Source organism: Ictidomys tridecemlineatus, chromosome 7 (genome assembly GCF_052094955.1).
Source record: "Ictidomys tridecemlineatus isolate mIctTri1 chromosome 7, mIctTri1.hap1, whole genome shotgun sequence".
NCBI classification, from domain to species: domain Eukaryota; kingdom Metazoa; phylum Chordata; class Mammalia; order Rodentia; family Sciuridae; genus Ictidomys; species Ictidomys tridecemlineatus.
Window position 1 is genome coordinate 83,398,561 of NC_135483.1, and position 20,463 is coordinate 83,419,023.

A 20,463-nucleotide genomic window follows, 5' to 3' on the forward strand; every position below is an offset into this window, starting at 1 on the left:
GAACTCTAAATCAAACACGGTTGTGCTAGCTCTTTGAAACTTGACGCAATAAAGCAGTTTCAAGTTCTATTTCTATGGTTTGTTTGCTGTTGATGTAGCCCTAAGCAGAGAGTGGCGAAAATCACTTTGATGGAAAGGGGTTGCCAAGCTTCCAAAAAACTACGAGTTGCCTGAAATCTGAGCAAACATTTTTTCACCCAATCTTCATGATTCTTTCAGGTAATGATCAGTACACCAAAACCACTTGGCTCACCAAATTTCGTTCTTCTAGGTTAAACCGTTCGTTTGCAGTAAACGTTTTCATTTTTAGGTTTCACTCTGTTTTCTCCTATAGAGATACATGTATTTGGAACACTAAATCAAACACGGTTTGTGCTAGCTCTTTGAAACTTGACACAATAAAGCAGTTTCAATTTCTATCTCTATGGATTGTTTGCTGTTGATGTAGCCCAAAGCAGAGAGTGGCGAATATCACTTTCATGGAAAGGGGTTGCCAAGCTTCCAAAAAACTACGAGTTGCCTGAAATCTCAGCAAACATTTTTTCACCCAATCTTGATGATTCTTTCAGGTAATGATCAGTACACCAAAACCAGTTGGCTCACGAAATTTCGTTCTTCTAGGTTAAACCGTTCGTTTGCAGTAACCGTTTTCATTTTTAGGTTTCACTCTGTTTTCTCCTATAGGGATACATGTATTTGGAACTCTAAATCAAACACGGTTTGTGCTAGCTCTTTGAAACTTGACACAGTAAGGCAGTTTCAAGTGTTTTCTCTATGGTTTGTTTGCTGTTGATGTAGCCCTAAACAGAGACTGGCGAAAATCATTTTGATGGAAAGGGGTTGCCAAGCTTCCAAAAAACTACGAGTTGCCTGAAATCTCAGCAAACATTTTTTCACCCAATCTTGATGATTCTTTCAGGTAATGATCAGAAAACCAAAACCAGTTTTCCCACCAAATTTCATTCTTCTAGGTTAAACCGTTCGTTTGCAGTAACCATTTTCATTTTTAGGTTTCACTCTGTTTCCTTCTATAGGGATACATGTATTTGAAACTCTAAATCAAATTCGGTTTTGGCTAGCTCTTTTAAACTTGGAACAATAAAGCATTTTCAAGTTCTATCTCTATGGATTGTTTGCTGTTGATGTAGCCCTAAGCAGAGACTGACGAAAATCACTTTGATGGAAAGGGGTTGCCAAGCTTCCAAAAAACTAAGAGTTGCCTGAAATCTCAGTAAACATTTTTTTCACCCAATCTTGATGTTTCTATCAGGTAATGATCAGTACACCAAAACCACTTGGCTCACCAAATTTTGTTCTTCTAGGTTAAACCGTTCGTTTGCAGTAAATGTTTTCATTTTTAGGTTTCACTCTGTTTGCTCCTATAGGGATACAAGTATTTGGAACTTTAAATCAAACACGGTATGTGGTATCTCTTTGAAACTTGACACAGAAAAGGAGTTTCAAGTGTTTTCTCTATGGTTTGTTTGCTGTTGATGTAGCCCTAAGCAGAGACTGGCGAAAATCATTTTGATGGAAAGGGGTTGCCAAGCTTCCAGAAAACTGCGAGTTGCCTGAAATCTCAGCAAACATTTTTTCACCCAATCTTGATGATTCTTTCAGGTTTTGATCAGTACAACAAAACCACTTGGCTCACCAAATTTCGTTCTTCTAGGTTAAACCGTTCGTTTGCAGTAACCATTTTCATTTTTAGGTTTCACTCTGTTTTCTCCTCTAGGGATACATGTATTTGGAACTCTAAATCAAACACGGTTTGTGCTAGCTCTTTGAAACTTGACACAATAAAGCAGTTTCAAGTTCTATCTCTATGGTTTATTGCTGTTGATCTAGCCCTAAGCAGAGACTGGCGAAAATCACTTTCATGGAAAGGGTTGCCAAGCTTCCAAAAGACTACGAGTTGTCTGAAATCTCAGCAAACATTTTTTCACCCAATCTTGATGATTCTTTCAGGTAATGATCAGTACACCAAAACCACTTGGCTCACCAAATTTCGTTTTTCAAGGTTAAACCGTTTTTTTGCAGGAACCGTTTTCATTTTTAGGTTTCACTCTGTTTTCTCCTACAGGGATACATGTATTTGGAACTCTAAATCTAACACGGTTTGTGCTAGCTCTTTGAAACTTGACAAGTAAAGCAGTTTCAAGTGTTTTCTCTATGGTTTGTTTGCTGTTGATGTAGCTCTAAGCAGAGACTGGCGAAAATCATTTTGATGGAAAGGGGTTGCCAAGCTTCCAGAAAACCACGAGTTGCCTGAAATCTCAGCAAACATTTTTTCACCCAATCTTGATGATTCTTTCAGGTAATGATCAGTACCCCAAAACCACTTGGCTCACCAAATTTCGTTCTTCTAGGTTAAACCGTTCGTTTGCAGTAACCGTTTTCATTTTTAGGTTTCACTCTGTTTTCTCCTATAGGGATACATGTATTTGGAACTCTAAATCAAACACGGTTGTGCTAGCTCTTTGAAACTTGACACAATAAAGCAGTTTCAAGTTCTATTTCTATGGTTTGTTCGCTGTTGATGTAGCCCTAAGCAGAGACTGGCGAAAATCACTTTCATGGAAAGGGGTTGCCAAGCTTCCAAAAAACTACGACTTGCCTGAAATCTCAGCAAACATTTTTTCACCCAATCTTGATGATTCTTTCAGGTAATGATCAGTACACCAAAACCACTTGGCTCACCAAATTTTGTTCTTCTAGGTTAAACCGTTCGTTTGCAGTAACCGTTTTCATTTTTAGGTTTCACTCTGTTTTCTCCTATAGGGATACATGTATTTGGAACTCTAAATCAAACACGGTTGTGCTAGCTCTTTGAAACTTGACGCAATAAAGCAGTTTCAAGTTCTATTTCTATGGTTTGTTTGCTGTTGATGTAGCCCTAAGCAGAGACTGGCGAAAATCACTTTCATGGAAAGGGGTTGCCAAGCTTCCAAAAAACTACGAGTTGCCTGAAATCTGAGCAAACATTTTTTCACCCAATCTTGATGATTCTTTCAGGTAATGATCAGTACACCAAAACAACTTGGCTCACCAAATTTCGTTCTTCTAGGTTAAACCGTTCGTTTGCAGTAAACGTTTTCATTTTTAGGTTTCACTCTGTTTTCTCCAATAGAGATACATGTATTTGGAACACTAAATCAAACACGGTTTGTGCTAGCTCTTTGAAACTTGACACAATAAAGCAGTTTCAATTTCTATCTCTATGGATTGTTTGCTGTTGATGTAGCCCAAAGCAGAGAGTGGAGAATATCACTTTCATGGAAAGGGGTTGCCAAGCTTCCAAAAAACTACGAGTTGCCTGAAATCTCAGCAAACATTTTTTCACCCAATCTTGATGATTCTTTCAGGTAATGATCAGTACACCAAAACCAGTTGGCTCACGAAATTTCGTTCTTCTAGGTTAAACCGTTCGTTTGCAGTAACCGTTTTCATTTTTAGGTTTCACTCTGTTTTCTCCTATAGGGATACATGTATTTGGAACTCTAAATCAAACACGGTTTGTGCTAGCTCTTTGAAACTTGACACAGTAAGGCAGTTTCAAGTGTTTTCTCTATGGTTTGTTTGCTGTTGATGTAGCCCTAAACAGAGACTGGCGAAAATCACTTTCATTGAAAGGGGTTGCCAAGCTTCCAAAAAACTACGAGTTGCCTGAAATCTCAGCAAACATTTTTTAACCCAATCTTGATGATTCTTTCAGGTAATGATCAGAAAACCAAAACCAGTTTTCCCACCAAATTTCATTCTTCTAGGTTAAACCGTTCGTTTGCAGTAACCGTTTTCATTTTTAGGTTTCACTCTGTTTCCTTCTATAGGGATACATGTATTTGAAACTCTAAATCAAATTCGGTTTTGGCTAGCTCTTTTAAACTTGGCACAATAAAGCATTTTCAAGTTCTATCTCTATGGATTGTTTGCAGTTGATGTAGCCCTAAGCAGAGACTGACGAAAATCACTTTGATGGAAAGGGGTTGCCAAGCTTCCAGAAAACTCCGAGTTGCCTGAAATCTCAGCAAACATTTTTTCACCCAATCTTGATGATTCTTTCAGGTAATGATCAGTACATCAAAACCAGTTGGCTCACCAAGTTTCGTTCTTCTAGGTTAAACCGTTCGTTTGCAGTAACAGTATTCATTTTTAGGTTTCACTCTGTTTTCTCCTATAGGGATACATGTATTTGGAAGTCTAAATCAAACACGGTGTGTGCTAGCTCTTTGAAACTTGACACAATAAAGCAGTTTCATGTTATATCTCTATGGTTTGTTTGCTCTTGATGTAGCCCTAAGCAGAGACTGGCGTAAATCACTTTCATGGAAAGGGGTTTCCAAGCTTCCAAAAAACTACGAGTTGCCTGAAATCTCAGCCACCATTTTTCCACCCTATCCTGATGATTCTTTCAGGAAATGATCAGTAACCCAAAACCACTTGGCTCACCCAATTTCGTTCTTCTAGGTTAAACCGTTCGTTTGCAGTAACCGTTTTTATTTTTAGGTTTCACTCTGCTTTCTCCTATAGGGATACATGTATTTGGAAGTCTAAATCAAACAAGGTGTGTGCTAGCTCTTTGAAACTTGACACAATAAAGCAGTTTCATGTTCTATCTCTATGGTTTGTTTGTTCTTGATGTAGCCCTAAGCAGAGACTGGCGTAAATCACTTTCATGGAAAGGGTTTTCCAAGCTTCCAAAAAACTACGAGTTGCCTGAAATCTCAGCCAACATTTTTCCACCCAATCCTGATGATTCTTTCAGGTAATGATCAGTACCCCAAAACCACTTGGCTCACCCAATTTCGTTCTTCTAGGTTAAACCGTTCGTTTGCAGTAACCGTTTTCATTTTTAGGTTTCACTCTGCTTTCTCCTATAGGGATACATGTATTTGGAACTCTAAATCAAACACGGTATGTTCTAGCTCTTTGAAACTTGACACAATAAAGCAGTTTCAAGTTCTATCTCTATGGTTTGTTTGCTGTTGATGTAGCCCTAAGCAGAGACTGGCGAAAATCTCTTTCATGGAAAGAGGTTGCCAAGCTTCCAAAAAACTACGAGTTGCCTGAAATCTCAGCAAACATTTTTTCACCCAATCTTGATGATTCTTTCAGGTAATGATCAGTACACCAGAACCACTTTGCTCACCAAATTTTGTTCTAGGTTAAACCGTTCGTTTGCAGTAACCGTTTTCATTTTTAGGTTTCACTCTGTTTTCTCCTACAGGGATACATGTGTTTGGAAATCTAAATAAAACTCGGTTTGTGCTAGCTCTTTGAAACTTGACAGAATAAAGCAGGTTCAGGTTCTATCTTTATGGTTTGTTTGCTGTTGATGTAGCCCTAAACAGAGACTGGCGAAAATCACTTTCATGGAAAGGGGTTGCCAAGCTTCCAAAAAACTATGAGTTGCCTGAAATCTCAGCAAATATTTTTTCACCCAATCTTGATGATTCTTTCAGATAATGATCAGTACATCAAAACCACTTGGCTCACCAAGTTTCGTTCTTCTGGGTTAAACCGTTCGTTTGCAGTAACCGTTTTCATTTTTAGGTTTCACTCTGTTTTCTCCTATAGGGATACATGTATTTGGAAGTCTAAATCAAACACGGTGTGTGCTAGCTCTTTGAAACTTGACACAATAAAGCAGTTTCATGTTCTATCTCTATGGTTTGTTTGCTGTTGATGTAGCCCTAAGCAGAGACTCTCGTAAATCACTTTCATGGAAAGGGGTTTCCAAGCTTCCAAAAAACTACGAGTTTCCTGAAATCTCAGCCAACATTTTTCCACCCAATCCTGATGATTCTTTCAGGTAATGATCAGTACCCCAAAACCACTTGGCTCACCCAATTTCTTTCTTCTAGGTTAAACCGTTCGTTTGCAGTAACCGTTTTCATTTTTAGGTTTCTCTCTGCTTTCTCCTACAGGGATACATGTATTTGGAACTCTAAATCAAACCCGGTATGTTCTAGCTCTTTGAAACTTGACACAGTAAAGCAGTTTCAAGTTCTATCTCTATGGATTGTTTGCTGTTGATGTAGCCCTAAGCAGAGACTGGCGAAAATCTCTTTCATGAAAAGAGGTTGCCAAGCTTCCAAAAAACTACGAGTTGCCTGAAATCTCAGCAAACATTTTTTCACCCAATCTTGATGATTCTTTCAGGTAATGATCAGTACACCAAAACCACTTGGCTCACCCAATTTCTTTCTTCTAGGTTAAACCGTTTGTTTGCAGTAACCGTTTTCATTTTTAGGTTTCACTCTTTTTTCTCCTATAGGGATACATGTATTTGGAACTCTAAATCAAACACGGTTTATGCTAGCTCTTTGAAACTTGACACAATAAAGCAGTTTCAAGTTCTATCTCTATGGTTTGTTTGCTGTTTATGTAGCCCTAAGCAGAGACTGGCAAAAATCACTTTCATGGAAAGGGGTTGCCAAGCTTCCAAAAAACTCGAATTCCCTGAAATCTCAGCAAACATTTTTTCACCCAATCTTGATGATTCTTTCAGGTAATGATCAGTACACCAAAACCACTTGGCTCACCAAATTTGGTTCTTCTAGGTTAATCCGTTCCTCTGCAGTAACCGTTTTCATTTTTAGGTTTCACTCTGTTTTCTCCTATAGAATACATGTATTTGGAACTCTAAATCAAACACGCTTTGTGCTAGCTCTTAGAAACTTGACACAATAAAGCAGTTTCAAGTTCTATCTCTATGGTTTGTTTGCTGTTGATGTAGCCCTAAGCAGAGACTGGCGAAAATCACTTTCATGGAAAGGGTTTGCCACGTTTTCAAAGAAGTACAAGTTGCCTAAAATCTCAGCAAACATTTTTTAAACGCAATCTTGATGATTCTTTCAGGTAATTATCAGTACACCAAAACCACTTCGCTCACCAAATTTCGTTCTAGGTTAAACGGTTTGTTTGCAGTGACCGTTTTCATTTTTAGGTTTCACTGTCTTTTCTCCTATAGGGATACATGTTTTTGGAACTCTAAATCAAACATGGTTTGTGCTAGCTCTTTGAAACTTGACACAATTAACCAGTTTCAAGTTCTATCTCTATGGTTTGTTTGCTGTTGATGTAGCCCTAAGTAGAGACTGGCGAAAATCCCTTTCATGGAAAGGGGTTGCCAAGATTCCAAGAACTACGAGTTTCCTGAAATCTCAGCAAACATTTTTTCAACCAATCTTGATGATTCTTTCAGGTAATGATCAGTACACCAAAACCACTTGGCTCACCAACTTTCGTTCTTCTAGGTTAAACCGTTCGTTTGCAGTAACCGTTTTCATTTTTAGGTTTCACTCTGTTTTCTCCTATAGGGATACATGTATTTGGAACTCTAAATCAAACACGGTTTTTGCTAGCTCTTTGAAACTTGACACAATAAAGTAGTTTCAAGTTCTATCTCTATGGTTTGTTTGCTGTTGATGTAGCCCTAAGCAGAGACTGGCGAAAATCACTTTCATGGAAACGGGCTGCCAAGCTTCCAAAAAACTACGAGTTGCTTGAAATCTCAGCAAACATTTTTTCAACCAATCTTGATGATTCTTTCAGGTAATGATCAGTACACCAAATCTACTTGGCTTACCAAATTTCGTTCTTCTAGGTTAAACCGTTCGTTTGCAGTAACCGTTTTCATTTTTAGGTTTCACTCTGTTTTCTCCTATAGGGATACATGTATTTGGAACTCTAAATCAAACACGGTTTGTGCTAGCTCTTTGAAACTTGGCACAATAAAGCAGTTTCAAGTTCTATCTTTATGGTTTGTTTGCTGTTGATGTAGCCCTAAGCAGAGACTGGCGAAAATCACTTTCATGGAAAGGGGTTGCCAAGCTTCCAAAGAACTACGAGTTGCCTGAAATCTCAGCCAACATTTTTTCAACCAATCTTGATAATTCTTTCAGGTAATGATCAGTACACCAAAACCACTTGGCTCACCAAATTTTGTTCTACTAGGTTAAACCGTTCCTCTGCAGTAACCGTTTTCATTTTTAGGTTTCACTCTGTTTTCTCCTATAGGGATACATGTATTTGGAACTCTAAATCAAACACGGTTTGTGCTAGCTCTTTGAAACTTGACACAATTAACCAGTTTCAAGTTCTATCTCTATGGTTTGTTTGCTGTTGATGTAGCCCTAAGCAGAGACTGGCGAAAATCACTTTCATGGAAAGGGGCTGCCAAGCTTCCAAAAAACTACGAGTTTCCTGAAATCTCAGCAAACATTTTTTCATCCAATCTTGATGATTCTTTCAGGTAATGATCAGTACACCAAAACCACTTGGCTCACCAAATTTCGTTCTTCTAGGTTAAACCGTTCGTTTGCAGTAACCGTTTTCAGTTTTAGGTTTCACTCTGTTTTCTCCAATAGGGATACATGTATTTGGAACTGTAAATCAAACACGGTTTTTGCTAGCTCTTTTAAACTTGACACAATAAAGCAGTTACAAGTTCTATCTCTATGGTTTGTTTGCTGTTGATGTAGCCCTAAGCAGAGACTGGCGAAAATCACTTTCATGGAAAGGGGTTGCCAAGCTTCCAAAAAACTACGAGTTGCCTGAAATCTCAGCAAACATTTTTTCACCCAATCTTGATGATTCTTTCAGGTAATGATCAATACACCAAAACCACTTGGCTCACCAAATTTCGTTCTTCTAGGTTAAACCGTTCGTTTGCAGTAAACGTTTTCAGTTTTAGTTTCACTCTGTTTTCTCCAATTTGGATATATGTATTTGGAACTCTAAATCAAACCCGGTTTGTGCTAGCTCTTTGAAACTTGACACAATAAAGCAGTTTTAAGTTCTATCTCTATGTTTTGTTTGCTGTTGATGTAGCCCTAAGCAGAGACTGGCGAAAATCCCTTTCATGGAAAGGAGTTGCCAAGCTTCCAAAAAACTGCGAGTTGCCTGAAATCTCAACAAACATTTTTTCACCCAATCTTGATGATTCTTTCAGGGAATGATCAGTACACCAAAACCACTTGGCTCACCAAATTTCGGTCTTCTAGGTTAAAACGTTCATTTGCAGTAACAGTTTTAATTTTTAGGTTTCACTCTGTTTTCTCCTCTAGGGATACATGTATTTGGAACTCTAAATCAAACACGGTTTCTGCTAGCTCTTTTAAACTTGACACAATAAAGCAGTTTCAAGTTCTATCTCTATGGTTTCTTTGCTGTTGATGTAGCCCTAAGCAGAGACTGGCGAAAATCACTTTCATTAAAAGGGGTTGCCAAGCTTCCAAAAAACTCGAATTCCCTGAAATTTCAGCAAACATTTTTTCACCCAATCTTGATGATTCTTTCAGGTAATCATCAGTACACCAAAACCACTTGGCTCACCAAATTTCGTTCTTCTAGGTTAAACCGTTCCTCTGCAGTAACCGTTTTCATTTTTAGGTTTCACTATGTTTTCTCCTGTAGGGATACATGTATTTGTAAATCTAAATCAAACACGGTTTGTGCTAGCTCTTTGAAACTTGACACAATAAAGCAGTTTGAAGTTCTATCTCTATGGTTTGTTTGCTGTTGATGTAGCCCTAAGCAGAGAATGTTGAAAATCACTTTCATGGAAAGGGGTTGCCAAGCTTCCAAAGAACTATGCGTTGCCTGAAATCCCAGCAAACATTTCTTCACCCAATCTTGATGATTCTTTCAGGTAATGATCATTACACCAAAACCACTTGGCTCACCATATTTCGATCTTTTAGGTTAAACCGTTCGTTTGCAGTAACCGTTTTCATTTTTAGGTTTCACTCTGTTTTCTCCTATAGGGATACATGTATTTGGAACTCTAAATCAAACACGGTTTTTGCTAGCTCTTTGAAAGTTGACACAATAAAGCAGTTTCAAGTTCTATTTCTATGGTTTGTTTGCAGTTGATGTAGCCCTATGCAGAGACTGACGAAAATCACTTTCATGGAAAGGGGTTGCCAAGCTTCCAAAAAACTACGAGTTTTCTGAAATCTCAGAGAACATTTTTTCACCCAATCTTGATGATTCTTTCAGGTAATGATCAGTACACCAAAACCACTTGGCTCACCAAATTTTGTTCTTCTAGGTTAAACCGTTCGTTTGCAGTAACCGTTTTTTTTTAGGTTTCACTCTGTTTTCTCCTATAGGGATACATGTATTTGGAACTCTAAATCAAACACGATTTGTGCTAGGTCTTTGAAACTTGACACAATAGAGCAGTTTCAAGTTCTATCTCTATGCTTTGTTTGCTGTTGACGTAGCCCTAAGCAGAGACTGGCAAAAATCACTTTCATGGAAAGGGTTTGCCAAGCTTCCAAAAAACTACGAGTTGCCTGAAATCTCAGCAAACATTTTTTCACCCAATCTTGATGATTCTTTCAGGTAATGATCAGTACACCAAAACCACTTGGCTCACCAAATTTCGTTCTTCTAGTTTAAACCGTTCGTTTGCAGTAATCATTTTTATTTTTAGGTTTCACTCTCTTTTCTCCTATAGGGATACATGTATTTGGAACTCTAAATCAAACACGGGTTTTGCTAGCTCTTTGAAACTTGACACAATAGAGCAGTTTCAACTTCTATCTCTATGCTTTGTTTGCTGTTCATGTAGCCCTAAGCAGAGACTGGCAAAAATCACTTTCATGGAAAGGGGTTGCCAAGCTTCCATAAAACTACGAGTTGCCTGAAATCTCAGCAAACATTTTTTCACCCAATCTTGATGATTCTTTCAGGTAATGATCAGTACACCAAAACAACTTGGCTCACCAAATTTCATTCTTCTAGGTTAAACCGTTCGTTTACAGTAATCGTTTTCATTTTTAGGTTTCACTCTGTTTTCTCCTCTAGGGATACATATATTTGTAACTCTAAATCAAACACGGTTTGTGCTAGCTCTTTGAAACTTTACACAATAGAGCAGTTTCAAGTTCTATCTCTATGCTTTGTTTGCTGTTGATGTAGCCCAAAGCAGAGACTGGCGAAAATCACTTTCATGGAAAGGGGTTGCCGAGCTTCCAAAGAACTACAAGTTGCCTGAAATCTCAGCAAACATTTTTTCACCCAATCTTGATGATTCTTTCAGGTAATGATCAGTACACCAAACCCACTTGGCTCACCAAATTTCGTTCTTCTAGGTTAAACCGTTCGTTTGCAGTAACCGTTTTCATTTTTAGGTTTCACTCTGTTTTCTCCTCTAGGGATACATGTATCTGGAACTCTAAATCAAACACGGTTTGTGCTAGGTCTTTGAAACTTGACACAATAGAGCAGTTTCAAGTTCTATCTCTATGCTTTGTTTGCTGTTGATGTAGCCCTAAGCACAGACTGGCGAAAATCACTTTCATGGAAAGGGGTTGCCGAGCTTCCAAAAAACTACGAGTTTCCTGAAATCTCAGCCAACATTTTTTCACCCAATCTTGATGATTCTTTCAGGTAATATTCAGTACACTAAAACCACTTGGCTCACCAAATTTCGTTCTTCTAGTTTAAACCGTTCGTTTGCAGTAACCGTTTCCATTTTTAGGTTTCACTCTGTTTTCTCCTATAGGGATACATGTATTTGGAACTCTAAATCAAACACGGTTTGTTCTAGCTCTTTGAAACTTGACACAATAAAGCAGTTTCAAGTTCTATCTCTATGGTTTGTTTCCTGTTGATGTAGCCCTAAGCAGAGACTGGCGAAAATCACTTTAATGGAAAGGGGTTGCCAAGCTTCCAAAAAACTACGAGTTGCCTGAAATCTCAGCAAACATTTTTTCACCCAATCTTGATGATTCTTTCAGGTAATGATCAGTACACCAAAACCCCTTGGCTCACCAAATTTCGTTCTTCTAGGTTAAACCGTTCGTTTGCAGTAACCGTTTTTATTTTTAGGTTTCACTTTGTTTTCTCCTATAGGGATACATGTATTTGGAACTCTAAATCAAACACGGTTTGTGCTAGCTCTTGGAAACTTGACACAATAAAGCAGTTTCAAGTTCTATCTCTATGGTTTGTTTGCTGTTGATGTAGCAATAAGCAGAGACTGGCGAAAATCACTTTCATGGAAAGGGGATGCCAAGCTTCCAAAAAACTACGAGTTTCCTGAAATCTCAGCAAACATTTTTTCACCCAATCTTGATGATTCTTTCAGGTAATGATCACTACACCAAAACCACTTGGCTCACCAAATTTCGTTCTTCTTGGTTAAACCGTTCGTTTGCAGTAACCGTTTTTATTTTTAGGTTTCACTCTGTTTTCTCCTATAGGGATACATGTATTTGGAACTCTAAATCAAACACGGTTTGTGCTAGCTTTTTGAAACTTGACACAATAAAGCAGTTTCAACTTCTATCTCTATCGTTTGTTTGCTGTTGATGTATCCCTAAGCAGAGACTGGCAAAAATCACTTTCATGGAAAGGGTTTGCCAAGCTTCCAAAAAACTACGAGTTGCCTGAAATCTCAGCAAACATTTTTTCACCCAATCTTGATGATTCTTTCAGGTAATGATCAGTACACCAAACCCACTTGGCTCACCAAATTTCGTTCTTCTAGGTTAAACCGTTCGTTTGCAGTAACCGTTTTCATTTTTAGGTTTCACTCTGTTTTCTCCTATAGGGATACATGTATTTGGAAATCTAAAACAAACACGGTTTGTGCTAGCTCTTTGAAACTTGACACAATAAAGCAGTTTCAAGTTCTTTCTCTATGGTTTGTTTGCTGTTGATGTAGCCCTAAGCAGAGACTGGCAAAAATCACTTTGATGGAAAGGGGTTGCCAAGCTTCCAAAAAACTACGAGTTGCCTGAAATCTCAGCAAACATTTTTTCACCCAATCTTGATGATTCTTTCAGGTACTGATCAGTACACCAAACCCACTTGGCTCACCAAATTTCGTTCTTCTAGGTTAAACCGTTCGTTTGCAGTAACCGTTTGAATTTTTGGGTTTCACTCTGTTTTCTCCTCTAGGGATACATGTATTTGGAACTCTAAATCAAACACGGTTTGTGCTAGCTCTTGGAAACTTGACACAATAAAGCACTTTCAAGTTCTATCTCTATGGTTTGTTTGCTGTTGATGTAGCAATAAGCAGAGACTGGCGAAAAACACATTCATGGAAAGGGGATGACAAGCTTCCAAAAAACTACGAGTTTCCTGAAATCTCAGCAAACATTTTTTCACCCAATCTTGATGATTCTTTCAGGTAATGATCAGTACACCAAAACCACTTGGCTCACCAAATTTCGTTCTTCTTGGTTAAACCGTTCGTTTGCAGTAACCGTTTTTATTTTTAGGTTTCACTCTGTTTTCTCCTATAGGGATACATGTATTTGGAACTCTAAATCAAACACGGTTTGTGCTAGCTTTTTGAAACTTGACACAATAAAGCAGTTTCAACTTCTATCTCTATCGTTTGTTTGATGTTGATGTATCCCTAAGCAGAGACTGGCAAAAATCACTTTCATGGAAAGGGTTTGCCGAGCTTCCAAAAAACTACGAGTTGCCTGCAATCTCAGCAAACATTTTTTCACCCAATCTTGATGATTCTTTCAGGTAATTATCAGTACACCAAAACCACTTGGCTCACCAAATGTCGATTTTCTAGGTTGAACCGTTCGTTTGCAGTAACCGTTTTCATTTTTAGGTTTCACTCTGTTTTCTCCTATAGGGATACATGTATTTGGAACTCTAAATCAAACACGGTTTGTGCTAGCTCTTTGAAACTTGACACAATAAAGCAGTTTCAAGTTCTATCTCTATGGTTTGTTTGCTGTTGATGTAGCCCTAAGCAGAGACTGGCGAAAATCACTTTCATGGAAAGGGGTTGCCGAGCTTCCAAAAAACTACGAGTTGCATGAAATCTCAGCAAACATATTTTCAACAAATCTTGATGATTCTTTCAGGTAATGATCAGTACACCAAACCCACTTGGCTCACCAAATTTCGTTCTTCTAGGTTAAACCGTTCGTTTGCAGTAACCGTTTTCATTTTTGGGTTTCACTCTGTTTTCTCCTCTAGGGATACATGTATTTGGAACTCTAAATCAAACACGGTTTGTGCTAGGTCTTTGAAACTTGACACAATAGAGCAGTTTCAAGTTCTATCTCTATGCATTGTTTGCTGTTGATGTAGCCCTAAGCAGAGACTGGCGAAAATCACTTTCATGGAAAGGGGTTGCCAAGCTTCCAAAAAACTACGAGTTGCCTGAAATCTCAGCAAACATTTTTTCACCCAATCTTGATGATTCTTTCAGGAAATGATCAGTACACCAAAACAACTTGGCTCACCAAATTTCGTTCTTCTAGGTTAAACCGTTCGCTTGCAGTAACCGTTTTTATTTTTAGGTTTCACTCTGTTTTGTCCTATAAGGATACATGTATTTGGATCTCTAAATCAAACACGGTTTCTGCTAGCTCTTTGAAACTTGACACAATAAAGCAGTTTCAAGTTCTATCTCTATCGTTTGTTTGCTGTTGATGTATCCCTAAGCAGAGACTGGCAAAAATCACTTTCATGGAAAGCGTTTGCCAAGCTTCCAAAAAACTACGAGTTGCCTGAAATCTCAGCAAACATTTTTTCACCCAATCTTGATGATTCTTTCAGGTAATGATCAGTACACCAAAACCACTTGACTCACCAAATTTCGTTCTTCTTGGTTAAACCGTTCGTTTGCAGTAACCGTTTTTATTTTTAGGTTTCATTCTGTTTTCTCATATAGGGATACATGTATTTGGAACTCTAAATCAAACACGGTTTCTGCTAGCTCTTTGAAACTTGACACAACAAAGCAGTTTCAAGTTCTATCACTATGGTTTGTTTGCTGTTGATGTAGCCCTAAGCAGCGACTGGCGAAAATCACTTTCATGGAAAGGGGTTGCCAAGCTTCCAAAAAACTACGAGTTGCCTGACATCTCAGAAAACATTTTTTTACCCAATATTTATGATTCTTTCAGGTAATGATCAGTACACCAAAACCACTTGGCTTACCAAATTTCGTTTTTCTAGGTTAAACCGTTTGTTTGCAGTAACCGTTTTAATTTTTAGGTTTCACTCTGTTTTCTCCTATAGGGATACATGTATTTGGTACTCTAAATCAAACACGGTTTGTGCTAGCTCTATGAAACTTGACACAATAAAGCAGTTTCAAGTTCTGTCTCTATGGCTTGTTTGCTGTTGATGTAGCCCTAAGCAGAGACTGGCGAAAATCACTTTCATGGAAAGGGGTTGCCAAGCTTCCAAAAAACTACGAGTTGCCTGAAATCTCAGCAATTATTTTTTCACCCAATTTTGATGATTCTTTCAGATAATGATCAGTACACCAAAACCACTTGGCTCACCAAATTTCGTTCTTCTAGGTTAAACCTGTCGTTTGCAGTAACCGTTTTCATTTTTAGGTTTCACTCTGTTTTCTCCTATAGGGATACATGTATTTGGAACTCTAAATCAAACAGGTTTGTGCTAGCTCTTTGAAGCTTGACACAATAAAGCAGTTTCAAGTTCTATCTCTATGGTTTGTTTGTTGTTGGTGTAGCCCTAAGCAGAGACTGGCGTAAATCACTTTCATAGAAAGGGGTTGCCAAGCTTCTAAAAAACTACGAGTTGCCTGAAATCTCAGCAAACATTTTTTCACCCAATCTTGATGATTCTTTCAGGTAATGATCAGTACACCAAAACCACTTGGCTCACCAAATTTCGTTCTTCTAGGTTAAACCTGTCGTTTGCAGTAACCGTTTTCATTTTTAGGTTTCACTCTGTTTTCTCCTATAGGGATACATGTATTTGGAACTCTAAATCAAACACGGTTTGTGCTAGCTCTTTGAAACTTGTCACAATAAAGCAGTTTCAAGTTCTATCTCTATGGATTGTTTGTTGTTGATGTAGCCTTAACCAGAGACTGGCGAAAATCACTTTCATGGAAAGGGGTTGCCAAGCTTCCAAAAAACTACGAGTTGCCTGAAATCTCAGCCAACATTTTTTCACCCAATCTTGATGATTCTTTCAGGTAATATTCAGTACACTAAAACCACTTGGCTCACCAAATTTCGTTCTTCTGGTTAAACCGTTCGTTTGCAGTAACCGTTTTCATTTTTAGGTTTCACTCTGTTTTCTCCTCTAGGGATACATGTATTTGGAACTCTAAATCAAACACGGTTTGTGCTAGCTCTTTGAAACTTGACATAATAAAGCAGTTTCAAGTTCTATCTCTGTAATTTGTTTGCTGTTGATGTAGCTCTAAGCAGAGACTGGCGAAAATCACTTTCATAGAAAGGGGTTGCCAAGCTTCTAAAAAACTACGAGTTGCCTGAAATCTCAGCAAACATTTTTTTTCACCCAATCTTGATAATTTTTTCAGGTAATGATCAGTACACCAAAACCACTTAGCTCACCAAATTTCGTTCTTCTAGGTTAAACCGTTCCTTTGCAGTAACCGTTTACATTTTTAGGTTTCACTCTGTTTTCTCCTATAGGGATACATGTATTTGGAACTCTAAATCAAACACGGTTTGTGCTAGCTCTTTGAAACTTGACACAATAAAGCAGTTTCAAGTTCTATCTCTTTGGATTGTTTGCTGTTGATGTAGCCCTAAGCAGAGACTGGCGAAAATCACTTTCATGGAAAGGGGTTGCCAAGCTTCCAAAAAACTACGAGTTGCCTGAAATTTCAGCAAAGTTTTTTTACCCAATATTGATGATTCTTTCAGGTAATGATCAGTACACCAAAACCACTTGGCTCACCAAATTTCGTTTTTCTAGGTTAAACCGTTCGTTTGCAGTAACCGTTTTCATTTTTAGGTTTCACTCTGTTTTCTCCTATAGGGATACATGTATTTGGAACTCTAAATCAAACACGGTTTGTGCTAGCTCTTTGAAACTTGACACAATAAAGCAGTTTCAAGTTCTATCTCTATGGTTTGTATGCTGTTGATGTAGCCCTAAGCAGAGACTGGCGAAAATCACTTTCATGGAATGGGGTTGCCAAGCTTCCAAAAAACTTGATGTTGCCTGAAATCTCAGCAAACATTTTTTTACCCAATATTTATGATTCTTTCAGGTAATGATTAGTACACCAAAACCACTTGGCTCACCAAATTTCGTTTTTCTAGGTTAAACCGTTCGTTTGCAGTAACCGTTTTCATTTTTAGGTTTCACTCTGTTTTCTCCTATAGGGATACATGTATTTGGAACTCTAAATCAAACACGGTTTGTGCTAGCTCTTTGAAACTTGACAGTATAAAGCAGTTTCAAGTTCTATCTATATGGTTTGTATGCTGTTGATGTAGCCCTAAGCAGAGACTGGCGAAAATCACTTTCATGGAATGGGGTTGCCAAGCTTCCAAAAAATTACGAGTTGCCTGAAATCTCAGAAAACATTTTTTTACCCAATATTTATGATTCTTTCAGGTAATGATCAGTACACCAAAACCACTTGGCTTACCAAATTTCGTTTTTCTAGGTTAAACCGTTTGTTTGCAGTAACCGTTTTAATTTTTAGTTTTCACTCTGTTTTCTCCTATAGGCATACATGTATTTGGTACTCTAAATCAAACACGGTTTGTGCTAGCTCTAAGAAACTTGACACAATAAAGCAGTTTCAAGTTCTATCTCTATGGATTGTTTGCTGTTGATGTAGGCCTAAGCAGAGACTGGCGAAAATCACTTTCATGGAAAGGGGTTGCCAAGCTTCCAAAAAACTACGAGTTGCCTGAAATCTCAGCAATTATTTTTTCACCCAATTTTGATGATTCTTTCAGATAATGATCAGTACACCAAAACCACTTGGCTCACCAAATTTCGTTCTTCTAGGTTAAACCTGTCGTTTGCAGTAACCGTTTTCATTTTTAGGTTTCACTCTGTTTTCTCCTATAGGGATACATGTATTTGGAACTCTAAATCAAACACGGTTTGTGCTAGCTCTTTGAAACTTGACACAATCAAGCAGTTTCAAGTTCTGTCTCTATGGTTTGTTTGTTGTTGATGTAGCCCTAAGCAGAAACTGGCGTAAATCACTTTCATGGAAAGGGGTTGCCAAGCTTCCAAAAAACTACGAGTTGCCTGAAATCTCAGCAAACATTTTTTCACCCAATCTTGATGATTCTTTCAGGTAATGATCAGTACACCAAAACCACTTGGCTCACCAAATTTCGTTCTTCTAGGTTAAACCTGTCGTTTGCAGTAACCGTTTTCATTTTTAGGTTTCACTCTGTTTTCTCCTATAGGGATACATGTATTTGGAACTCTAAATCAAACACGGTTTGTGCTAGCTCTTTGAAACTTGACACAATAAAGCAGTTTCAAGTTCTATCTTTATGGATTGTTTGCTGTTGATGTAGCCCTAACCAGAGACTGGCGAAAATCACTTTCATAGAATGGGGTTGCCAAGCTTCTAAAAAACTACGAGTTGCCTGAAATCTCAGCAAACATTTTTTTTTCACCCAATCTTGATAATTTTTTCAGGAAATGATCAGTACACCAAAACCACTTAGCTCACCAAATTTCGTTCTTCTAGGTTAAACCGTTCCTTTGCAGTAACCGTTTACATTTTTAGGTTTCACTCTGTTTTCTCCTATAGGGATACATGTATTTGGAACTCTAAATCAAACACGGTTTGTGCTAGCTCTTTGAAACTTGACATAATAAAGCAGTTTCAAGTTCTATCTCTATAATTTGTTTGCTGTTGATGTAGCTCTAAGCAGAGACTGGCGAAAATCACTTTCATGGAAAGGGTTTGCCAAGCTTCTAAAAAACTACGAGTTGCCTGAATCTCAGCAAACATTTTTTACCCCATCTTGATGATTTTTTCAGGTAATGATCAGTATACCAAAACCACTTGGCTCACCTAATTTCATTCTTCTAGGTTAAACCGTTCGTTTGCAGTAACCGTTTACATTTTTAGGTTTCACTCTGTTTTCTCCTATAGGGATACATGTATTTGGAACTCTAAATGATACACGGTTTGTGCTAGCTCTTTGAAAATTGACACAATAAAGCAGTTTCAAGTTCTATCTCTATGGTTTGTTTGCTGTTGATGTAGTCCTAAGCAGAGACTGGCGAAAATCACTTTCATGGAAAGGGGTTGCCAAGCTTCCAAAAAACTACGAGTTTCCTGAATTCTCAGCAAACATTTTTTCACCGAATATTGATGATTCTTTCAGGTAATGATCAGTACACCAAAACCACGTGGCTCACCAAATTTCATTCTTCTAGGTAAAACCGTTCGTTTACAGTAACCGTTTTCATTTTTAGGTTTCGGTCTATTTCTCCTATAGGGATACATGTATTTGGATCTCTAAATCAAACACGGTTTGTGCTAGCTCTTTGAAACTTGAAACAATAAAGCAGTTTCAAGTTCTATCTCTAAGCTTTGTTTGCTGTTGATGTAGCCCTAAGCAGAGACTGGCGAAAATCACTTACATGGAAAGGGGTTGCAAGCTTCCAAAAAACTACGAGTTGCCTGAAATCTCAGCAAACATTATTTTATCCAATATTGATGATTCTTTCAGGTAATGATCAGTACACCAAAACCACTTGGCTCACCAAATTTCGTTCTTCTAGGTTAAACCTGTCGTTTGCAGTAACCGTTTTCATTTTTAGGTTTCACTCTGTTTTCTCCTATAGGGATACATGTATTTGGAACTCTAAATCAAACACGATTTGTGCTAGCTCTTTGAAACTTGACACAATAAAGCAGTTTCAAGTTCTATCTCTATGGTTTGTTTGTTGTTAATGTAGCCCTAACCAGAGACTGGCGAAAATCACTTTCATGGAAAGGGGTTGCCAAGCTTCTAAAAAACTACGAGTTGCCTGAAATCTCAGCAAACATTTTTTCACCAAATCTTGATAATTTTTTCAGGTAATGATCAGTACACCAAAACCACTTAGCTCACCAAATTTCGTTCTTCTAGGTTAAACCGTTCCTTTGCAGTAACCGTTTACATTTTTAGGTTTCACTCTGTTTTGTCCTATAGGGATACATGTATTTGGAACTCTAAATCAAACACGGTTTGTGCTAGCTCTTTGAAACTTGACACAATAAAGCAGTTTCAAGTTCTATCTCTATGGATTGTTTGCTGTTGATGTAGCCCTAAGCAGAGACTGGCGAAAATCACTTTCATGGAAAGGGGTTGCCAAGCTTCCAAAAAACTACGAGTTGCCTGAAATTTCAGCAAACATTTTTTCACCCAATCTTGATGATTCTTTCAGGTAGTGATCAGTACACTAAAACCACTTGGCTCACCAAATTTCGTTCTTCTAGGTTTAACCGTTCGTTTGCAGTAACCGTTTTCATTTTTAGGTTTCACTCTGTTTTCTCCTATAGGGATACATGTATTTGGAACTCTAAATCAAACACGGTTTGTGCTAGCTCTTTGAAACTTGACACAATAAAGCAGTTTCAAGTTCTATCTCTATGGATTGTTTGCTGTTGATGTAGCCTTAACCAGAGACTGGCGAAAATCACTTTCATGGAAAGGGGTTGCCAATCTTTTAAAAAACTACGAGTTGCCTGAAATCTCA